This window comes from Meleagris gallopavo, chromosome 1, assembly GCF_000146605.3.
Source record: "Meleagris gallopavo isolate NT-WF06-2002-E0010 breed Aviagen turkey brand Nicholas breeding stock chromosome 1, Turkey_5.1, whole genome shotgun sequence".
Lineage (NCBI taxonomy): Eukaryota > Metazoa > Chordata > Aves > Galliformes > Phasianidae > Meleagris > Meleagris gallopavo.
This window is the reverse complement of record NC_015011.2, coordinates 88,277,904-88,287,431: the sequence shown is the minus strand read 5'-3', so window position 1 is coordinate 88,287,431 and position 9,528 is coordinate 88,277,904. Positions and strand designations below refer to the sequence as shown.

Sequence of the window (9,528 nt, the reverse complement as noted above, 5' to 3'; positions counted from 1 at the left end):
TTTTTTAAACAATCATTCTGCTCTCCAGTATCTCTAGGCAGGCCACATAAGATATTGGAGGGGTGGCACAGAGGAAAATTCAAAGATATCTATCATCATTTATTGCTTATTTTACTCTTCTCAGAAAAGGATTACTTATACAGCTTACCTTTGAGTGTTGTCTTCATTGTCTTTATACATTTTAGCTGGGAAAAAAAAAAAATTAAAAAGTGAAAAGATAATGAAATGTGCTCCTTAAGAACAATTCAGATAATTGTCTTAATTGATATGCTTTTGACTTCACTGTAGAGAGTGAAATTGAAAGCTGTGGCATCTAAGTACTTTCAGTTGTCCCCTGTTTCACTCAATTACTTTTGAATAATAATTTTAAAAGCTTGTGTTATGTTTCTGTGCTGTGCTACAGACTCTGTGTTACTTTACAGGAAGGTCTTCAATCTCTATTTTGTTAAGCATCATCAAATACAGTCCCTTCTCCCAGAAGTGTACTGTAACACATGGGATTAATTTCTTGTTCCCTCCTCCTTCTGCTTCTAACTCTTTGGTTGTTTTTGTTTTTGTTTTTTTTTCCTCTGCCTAGGGAGGCACATCATGTGTTTATATTAGAAGATGAAAGGTTCATTTGTTTTACTGGCAGTTCAGAGTTGCTCCTGTCTCTGAAAGAGAGAGATCTGCAGAGGAAGAAACCGAGGAAGAAAGATTTATTGCTAGAGCTTGATTAATAACTTAGGAATGCATGACTTTCTATCTTGTTCTCCAGAACTCCAGAATTTGCCATGGTAAAACTCTGATACCATGAATACTGTAGCATCAGCCAATCTGACTGCAACCTTGCTCAAGGTTAGTTTTGTAAACGGCTGTGATTTTTCATCAGATAAATATCTGCCTAGTAACACTAAAAGACAAAAAACGAAAAGGCAACACCCTCCTCCCTCTCCCAGAACACTCTGGGCTCTCTTTTAATAGCTTGTCAGCTATTCATCGTGAATTCTGCTTATAGGTTTAAGCCTCCTGCTTACCTAGATTATCTATGCATGTAAATATGTTTCAAGTGGTTCAGTCTACCTGTGTTTGCCTGCCCATCTATATGCATGCAGCACAAGGAGCAGATTTCCCAGTGTAAAGTCACTTTTCCTGAATGGGAATGGTGAGAATTGTACAGCTGATTGGTAGTACTGCCTTAGGCAGTTATGTGGAAAATCTTAGTTAATTTTTAACAAAAACAGAGCATGACTGTAGTCATCCTCTAACATAAATAAAACAAATTAGTTCCACAAACTAAACAAATTACTATTGTTATTGACATGTTGGATTAAGTGCTAGAATCCCATGATGAAAAGCAACTCAATTTTTTTTTTTTCCCAAATAAAGTGAGCACAAAATTTTTATATCTGAAATTCAAATAAGCTTGTAGGAATTTGAAGAGGATACAATTTTCTTAAATGTATTTTGTATCACTACAGCTACTCAATATCATTTTTAAATTAAAGTACATATGTTAAATCAGTTGCATCAAAAAATATTCTACAAAAGGGGAGTTATTCATCTTAAAAATACACTTTTAAAAATAAAACATTAGCCAGAAATAAGTTCTTCACCATATACACATGCTGTTGGTTTATCTTCAGGGGATGAATTTGGGTAGCTGCTTTTAGTAGTAAGTTAGGCAGCTAGTGATCATCCTGTAATGTTATCTGACTCTCCTAAATAATTGAACAGTTTCATCCTCACAACTAGAATCATTCTAGTCAAAAGATAACTGTAAGATTCAGAAAAGTAGTTTTGTTGGTTTGACATCTGTCAAAATCAATAGCATTCTCTGCAGATATTTTTAAGCTCTTAAATTCCATCCCTTACAGAGACAATCTTGCTTACCTTCTTGTTTCTTTTTCATATAGTGTGAAATATTCAGTATCAATGAAAAAATGAGAGCCAAACTTAGAAAGGCCAAAACTCCCCAGACAGAATAATGGCAGTCCATTCCTGTAACTGAAAGAAAATTGTTTTACAATACATGTCATCTAAAAATCACACTGTATTTTTTGTGGCTTGTTGATTTTTTAATTTTTTTTTCTTTTAACTCAAGCTTCTATATGTTTTTTGTTTTTTTTTTCACACTACAAGAACTATAGCTGTAAGAACTAAACAATTAATACCCAAACCAGCTGCTAAATAATAATAATAATAAAAAAAAATCTGTAAATTTTAACAGAGATGCTGTTTGACAGCAAATGAAAGATTGAGATACTGGTTTACTTGTAAAATGCAGTAAAAATCAGAAATTGACATAGAAAAAAGCTCCTCATTTTAATGAATAGCTTTGAAATTTTTCTAATTTTCAGTAAGTTTTTGCTAAATGTTAGAGTTTATGAATGAAATTCAGAAAATGAATTCAGATAGAACTTCACTGGGAATTTCTCTCTGCAACAGATTTCAAAGATTGGTTGTGTGTTTTCTTGCATCTCCTATTAAAGCCACTTATCTTTACTTATATTCTTGCTCTCCTTCCTGAGAAAGCAAATGATGTAGCTAAGGATAAGCAGAAACTGGGAGCTGGACACCCCATGGACAACTGCAGAGAAAACCTTGAACAGCTCCTGAAGTACCTATAGCAGATGGTTCTGTTTCATTGAACAGAGGTTCTCCTTACGCTAAAACTGCCTCTTGCTGAAGTCCTGTTACAAACACAAAAAGGAACCCATACTCAGTAAATCTTATCTAGCTAATTCATCAATTAACGTAGCTCATATGAATTTTCCATCACAAAGCTTTTTGATGACAATAGACTAATTGTCATGGTCTGATGGCCAAAATGATCAGCATTGCTGCAAATGGCCTGTGAAACCTTTCTCTGACAGCGGACATACTAGCCAAGCAAAATGGTGAAACGAGCATGTATCTAAATACTTCACATTTCCTAGAGGCATGTTTCACGTTGTTCTAGATTTGGAATACTTGAAATGAATTCTGGACTTGATAAATAATAAATTCCACTAATAGTGCATGAAAAAGTGTAGCAGAAGCAGAGCAGTCAATGGGAGAGGTTAGATGATACCGTCAGAGTGATATTCAAGTATGTCCGTAACATTCCCGTTTGTTTTTGATGTAGGTGGATTCCATTAGGGTCTTAAGTTTTCATTTACTTCTTAAAGGAAAGCTGATGTAAAGGAGTGTGCATTCCCATGTTGTAGGCGAGAGCAATGTATTGGTCCTGCTGAAAATAGAAGGGATTGCTCTTTGGCTCACTGGCTCCAGCTCACCTTAGGCAGTGTTCTGGTTTTTGTTCCCTAATTATGCTGGTGTTGCAGAAGATATTTTAGTTTTCTTTTATTCCAATCCACAGATGTTCTTACAGCAATGAAGTAAGATAAATAATCCCATGTGGTGAAAAATCACGAGTCGTGTTGGCTAAGGTACAGCTTTTCTTCCTGCTCAGAACTCTTCTTAAAAGAACAAAACAGAACAAATAAGCTGTACCTTTCTGACAGATTGGTAGCTTTTCTTCATATGATCCTTCCAGTGGCCATTTGCCCTTCCTTTTAAACTAAATATTCAATTTTCCCTTGTTTCTTTTCTCCTACTGTAGTTCTCTCAAAGAAACTTGAGGGCTCTCCATGACTGCAGTAACACTTTTCCTGTTGAGAAACACTTTCTTGCAATGAGATACGGACATTTAAGACAAGACAACGCTGCACTGAAACAGCTACATATTCCCGTTTTCCAGAGGAAGAATTAAAAGGGATGTCTCACCTTGAGAAGATGTTATTACCTCAAAAACATCCAGTGCTTCAAACCTATTTACAATAGGTCTACAAAATTTGCATTCTATGCAACCTCTCCAAAACTACCGGTAGTCTATGTCAACGCCATGATCCTTATGGCTAGTGCAGTGCCTAAATATTTCCTCCTTCTCCTTCCCGTCTATCTTTTGTGACATGACTGTCTTTCAATTTTCTTATGCTCATTTCTTATTGCTTTTCCTAATAATCATTGTTCAATGAGCAAAAGCAATACTGTGGCCTGAGAGATTCCCTTCTCAGGTATGTATGATAGAAACTACTACCCTGTGATTCATTAGAATAAAAAGAGGAAGTAGATCCCTAACATAGAGCTTGGACCTGAGTTCTCAACTTCTTGATGATGGGTTGATGGTTGAACTAGATTACTTTAGTGATCTTTTCTAATGTTTATAGATTCTATGATACTTGGTATTGAAGGCTATACTTTATTTCTCTGTTTCAGGAATTCTGATTTTTCCTGGTGTTTCCAGAGTAGGAGAATTCTTAATTGAATTGAACGAGGGAATCAAATTTTAGAGGACAAGCAGGGTGTTTTTGACAGTTTAGCTTCTGAGTTAAATTGGAATTACTGACTGGAAAAAAAATAAAGGTTGGCAAAGTGTTATTTTTCTAGGACTTCAAAGTATTAAAGCAAAATAAAAGGCCTGAAATTGAATTTCTAATAAAACGTACCAATTTTTTTAAATTTATGAACTATCGCTTTCTAATACATAGTTTAGAAAAATCCATGGGTTTGGGGAGAGACAGAAACAAAAATATAATTTATTCCTAGCTGAACATCAGATTATTTTAAAATTAATTTCCCAAAATTCTTATTCCATCTGCTTGTATTTCAGTATAATGGATACAAACACATAAGTGACTTAAGTGTCTTCTCTTTGAATCTTTTTCTATTTTGGTATATGATCTATTTGTTTGCCAGACAACACTACTTCAAAAACAAAATCAGTTCTCAGTTACCCATGAAAGCATACTAAAGGCCTTGCTCTCACCCAAGAATGCCCCTCTGTGTGGTCTGAGCTTTTCCAGTGTCAGTTTGAAGTTAATTCTACTTTCCAAATAATAAATACAAGAGATTTTTCTTTTATATCTTAGCTTTATGCATATACAACCCTCAGCTCTTGTCCAACTGCTCTTTTACTACCTTTATATTTGTTGTTAGTATACTGGCTATTTACAATTGCATTATTTAAATATTTTGACAACAGCAGCAATAGAAGGAAAATTTGTGTGAAGAATAGTTTGTGTCCTTAGATAACTGTGCTGCTGTCTCTATATGTTATAGTGGATACAGTCTGTGGCAGCAACTCATGCTGAAGACAAAAAGACAACCCAAGTGTGGAAGGAGAACTTGAAATAAAAAGAAGTTTAACTGTAGCTTAGAGTATTCTGAAATAGTTTTATTCCATTATCTAATTTTAATTTGAATTAATCTGTTGTCAAATACAGTAAAACCAGATGTATTGTTTTTAAATTGCATGTGTATTCTAAAGAACCCTTAGAATAGTGTTCAAGAATTTTTCACTCAAACTGAATTGTACGAAAGAAATTTTTTTGTATCTTTGAGGGGAAAAAAATCCTAAGAATTGAACTTACGGAATAGTACACTGATTTTAGGAGGGATGAGTTCAATTTCTATGGGAGTTTCATATGGTAGGCTTTCCTATCTCAGACAGACTAAGAATAGTAGGGTTTTTTTGTTTTTGTTTTTTTCCAGAAGAAATTGTACTGAATCTGTTCCTAGAGGAATATTCTCCACCAAGGAAGTTAAGAGTGCATTGGATAGGCAAAGATTTCATGAAAACAAATCTGATTTCAATTCAGAAAAGGCTGGGAGGTGTTGTGGGCGGGACGGGGGGGGGTATACTACATTTAATCTTCACAAAGACATCAATAATTTGAATACCTAAGACAAGAATCTCTACATTCTGGAAACATTCTTTTTCTGCTGTTCTTTCATTTCTAATACAGAAATAGAGTCAAACTTGGAGGTGTATCAGGTAGACCTTCTGCGTTAGATAATTCACTCTCTTTTAAGGAAATTTTTCTTTTTGGGGTTTTTGATATGGGGTTACTCGTATTGTCAGTATATCTTCTGCTGCTTTAAGCAAGTGATACTGTATTCAGTTAATAAAACACAGGCACAGAAAAGCCTTTCTAAGTATGTTGTTAATTGTAGTTTATTTAATTTTTAGATCTCTTGGCTGCTTTTTCTACCAACAGATACAAGATGTGGAAATAAATAAGCATTTGTTGGCTTGTGGTTTTTTTGTTGTTTTTTGTTTGTTTACAGAGTCTATTCTGCTGTAATTAGAGTGTGGATTAAAGGCAAAAAAGAAAAATTTTACCCTCGAATTATCTGATGATACCGTTATGTGTTGTGCAGTTTACCCAAGAGAAGGAAAAGGTGTTATCTAGAGGGACCTGGACAGGCTTGAAAAGTGGGCCTGTGAGAATCTAATGATATTCAACATGGCCAAAGGTGTTGCACCTGAGTTCAGGCAATCCCAGGCATACTAGGAGAAGAACTTGGGGGTCCTGGTGCATGAAAAGCTGGACTTGAGCCAGCAGTGAGCACTTTAAGCCTGGAAGGACAACTATATCCTGGGCTGCATCAAAAGAGGGGTGGCCAGCAGAGTGAGGGAGGTAATTGTGCCCCTCTATTCTGCCCTCGTGAGGCCTCAGCTGCAGTACTGTGTCCAGGTCTGGGTCTCCCAGTACAGGAAGAATGTGAAGCTGTTGCAGCAGATCCAGAGTAGGACCATGAAGATGATCAGAGGGCTTGAGCACCTCTCTTATGAAGAAAGGCTGAGGGAGCTGGGCTTGTTTGGCTTGGTGAAGAGAAGGCTCCAGGGGAATCTTGTTGCATCCTTCTGGTCCTTAGAAAGAGTGCTTGTAAATAAGGTGAAGATTGAGTTTTTGTCTGGGCAGACACTGATAGGGCAAATGGGAATGATTTTAAACTAGAAGGAGGTTTAGATTAGATATTAGGAGGAAATTTTTCACTCACAGTGTAGTGAGGCACTGACAGGCTGTGCAGAGAAACTATGAATGCCCCATCCCTGTGGAGGCATTCAAGGCCAGGTTTGATGGGTCCTGGACAGTCTGAGCTGGTGGGTGGCAACCCTGCCTATGGCTGGGAGTTGGAACTGGATGAGCTTTAAGGTCCTTTCCAAGCCAAGCCGTTCTATGACAAAAACCAAAAACAAAACACTCTAATCTTTCTAGGATTAATTTCTGCAATTCTGCAATTATTGCAACTTGAAGGAATGAGCACGGATCATTCTTTACTAATCATGTACTTACATTTTGGTGAAAGGAACTAGATTCTACAATTTGGGGCTAGAAATAAGTATTTATTTTTCTATATGTGTATGAATATGGAGCAGAAAATACTATGCTCTGTTCTGTCATTTTCTAATCTACTTTATTTAGGGAATTCATCAGAAAGGAACATACAATTTTTCTACTACACCTTCCTACTGAAGAGAAACGAGATAGGGAATATAGATAATTGTTGAGCAGGAGTTGCTTAACAAGATGCCATCTATAGTGTCAATTCATAAACCTCCTTGTGTGAATGACTACTTGATCACTACGAAGTTTTAGAAGATAAGCTGGAGCATAAAATGGTTTGTTTCTCCTTTTCTGTAAAGTTTTCAACGAGACAAAATTAATTTTTCCTCTCTCCAATTAAATGATGAACTAAATAATATTCTGTACTAATGACCTCTAATAAAAAGAAACCTATTAAGAGTCTGATGAATATTAAATTAACATTAATAATGCTCCCATCTGTGTGAGCTTTTAAGACAGGATTAATTCACCGGAAAGGATTCCTTAAGCTGCAATTAATTAGTGCACAACTAATTGCTTTATAAGATATCAACTTCGTACTTCAGAAGGAAAGAAGCACACCATAAAATAAGAAATCCTCAGTTTAGTAAATGTTTTAGGCATAAAAATGATGCCAATGCTTAGTCCTCATCAACAAGCTTTTGTGCTTTTGTCCACTTTGCTGAAGATTAATGAAGGTTTAAGCAATTGATTGTGACTTGTCCTCAGCATTATATTATTATTAATAATTTGACTTCAGAATACTGGACTGTAGTCAACCAAAGTACGTTCCTATCATTCTGTTGTTTTCAAATGTAGAGTACTAAAAGAACAAGACTTACCCTGGTTACGTTCTTGTAGGAATGCCCCGCACCTCTTTATCCAACAGGAAATCAACTTATGTTATGCTGGTAGACCTTGGATGCTGTTTTATATCAGACTTAAGAGCACAAATCTATCTCTGGAGTTGCCGTCAGTCTCAAAGGGCTCTAGTCTTCTCTTCACCAGCTTTCTTACGAACAGGAAATGTAGCTCAGGCTTTTACAACTTCACTAGCAAACTGACAGTCTCCTTGATCATACGATTCTGAGAGGGAATAAAAAATTTATATGTGCGCTTGCATGGAATATCCACCCATCTTGCCACAGAAGAGTATGTATAGGACTATTTGTTCAATTCATATGATACAAGCCTACTTTTGTAGAACCCATACTGTCAGGAGTCTTGTTTTGCTTTTATGTTGGATTTCACAAAAGTATTTGGGTGCCTTGTTAAACTAAATTACAGAAATGTTTTCCATAGGAATGCTATTTGACTCCTTCTACCTTAAGGTTTCGAAACCAAGTCTGGAAAGTCTTTTGCTGAGAGAGCCTACAGTTTTGCAAAAAATAAAAAGATGCAGTGGCATGATGTAGAAATTATACCATTGACAGCTTTTCTCCCACCATTCTTTCAAGTCTGTGAATCAAAGGCAAATTGTGGAGAGAGTAAATCAGCATGTAGCTTAGCATGAATGTTTGTTTTTAAACTTAATGAAACGTGCCTGTGTTTGGCTAGGGAAGCCATTTTATTCTCAGAATTGCAGTTGCTTCTTCCAGAGGAAGCCAGCTTGTACAGATGTTGAAGAGACTTTCTTTTAAATTCTAAGAGTTGGTGTGGTTTTGGTTTTTGCCTTTTTTTTTTTTTTTAAGTAGCAGTTGATTTTATTTCCAATTATACATAATGTAGAAGTGGGAAGTGTTGCTTAAGAAGAAAGGTGAATCACCTGTCTATGTTTATCTTTTTAGAGTACATTTATTTAAACTGTTCTTAGCATAATCTAAGGAACAATGCAAGGCCATCCTCTTTGGGAAAGGCTCTTATAGGAGGAAATGTCCTTGGCAGTATATGTTTCTTTGGGATACTATTACTTTTAGTTATTATTTTTATATTAACTGCCTTAGATTAATGCTTAAGAAATAATTAACTGGTTGAGCATTCTTTGCAGGTGCGGATTACTCTTAATATGGTATACTATTTCATTTGAGTCTAAAGGCAAGAACAGCTCTTAACTACTCAGAGCTTTATCAGAATGAAGCACATTAATAATGAGAAATTATTCTAGAAATAATGAGCATTATTTTTGCGGTTGCAATTATCTTGATGAAAAATTGCATGAAAAATAACATTTTAAGCTGGTCATAGCTTTGGTGTTTACTAGCTACTAAATTCAGACATCCTACTCAAATATGGGTAGCATCAAAATTAAATATAGATACTATCTCAGTATTAAATGAAAAAGCATACGTACATCACATTTCATTGAAAAATGGGATTTAGGATGAGAGCTCCTCTCAATAAGTGATGCATGCTATGATCTGTAGTCTAAACTGAAGTTTTCAACATAGAAAAGATA

At 35.6% G+C, this 9,528-nt stretch overlaps 1 long non-coding RNA gene across 1 annotated transcript; it reads right to left on the bottom strand.

Moving 5' to 3' along the window:
* Window positions 1-8,474, bottom strand: LOC100548732. Its single transcript, XR_795580.3, has 3 exons — window positions 7,976-8,474; window positions 1,873-1,986; window positions 1-185 (listed from the first exon to the last, which is right to left on the bottom strand). It is a non-coding gene; the product is annotated as an uncharacterized LOC100548732 (long non-coding RNA).
* Between the last annotated feature and the right edge of the window lie 1,054 nt (window positions 8,475-9,528).